This window comes from Plasmopara halstedii, assembly GCF_900000015.1.
Source record: "Plasmopara halstedii genome assembly, contig: Scaffold_2061, whole genome shotgun sequence".
Lineage (NCBI taxonomy): Eukaryota > Oomycota > Peronosporomycetes > Peronosporales > Peronosporaceae > Plasmopara > Plasmopara halstedii.
In genome coordinates this window covers 212,937-213,395 of record NW_020188969.1, presented here as the reverse complement: position 1 = coordinate 213,395, position 459 = coordinate 212,937, and positions in this window count along the sequence as shown.

The window sequence follows — 459 nt, the reverse complement described above, 5'->3', positions numbered from 1 at the left end:
TTTGGGTACCCCCGCCACTTCACAAGATATTGGGTTGACCCTGTCGACGACGTCGACCCACAAGACGTTTCAAGAGGAAGTGGACGCCACCATTCCTATTGTGAAGAGTCGGCGGCGGGCGATGACTACTTGGTCGATTGCCGTCCGGTGACTCGCGATGCTCTTCGAGTATTTTAGAAAAGTCCATCGTCATCGGCATTCGGCCAAGCATGTCTCCGAGGTCGTCTAGCGCTGTGCGGGAGACCTCGAGAGCCTGGAGCACTTTGTGCACCGACTGCCTCACGTTGAGGATTATCGTGCTCTTTTGGAGCGGCTCCTAGCTGTCGAGCAGGTGAATACGTCACTTTGTGCGACGGTGGAGCGCCTTGCGCCGTTGGAAATGGAGATTGGTTCTGTGCTCAGAACCAAATGTTGGTTCAATTTCTGGGTGGCCGAGCGCCTTTGGGCGCCAACGCTTCC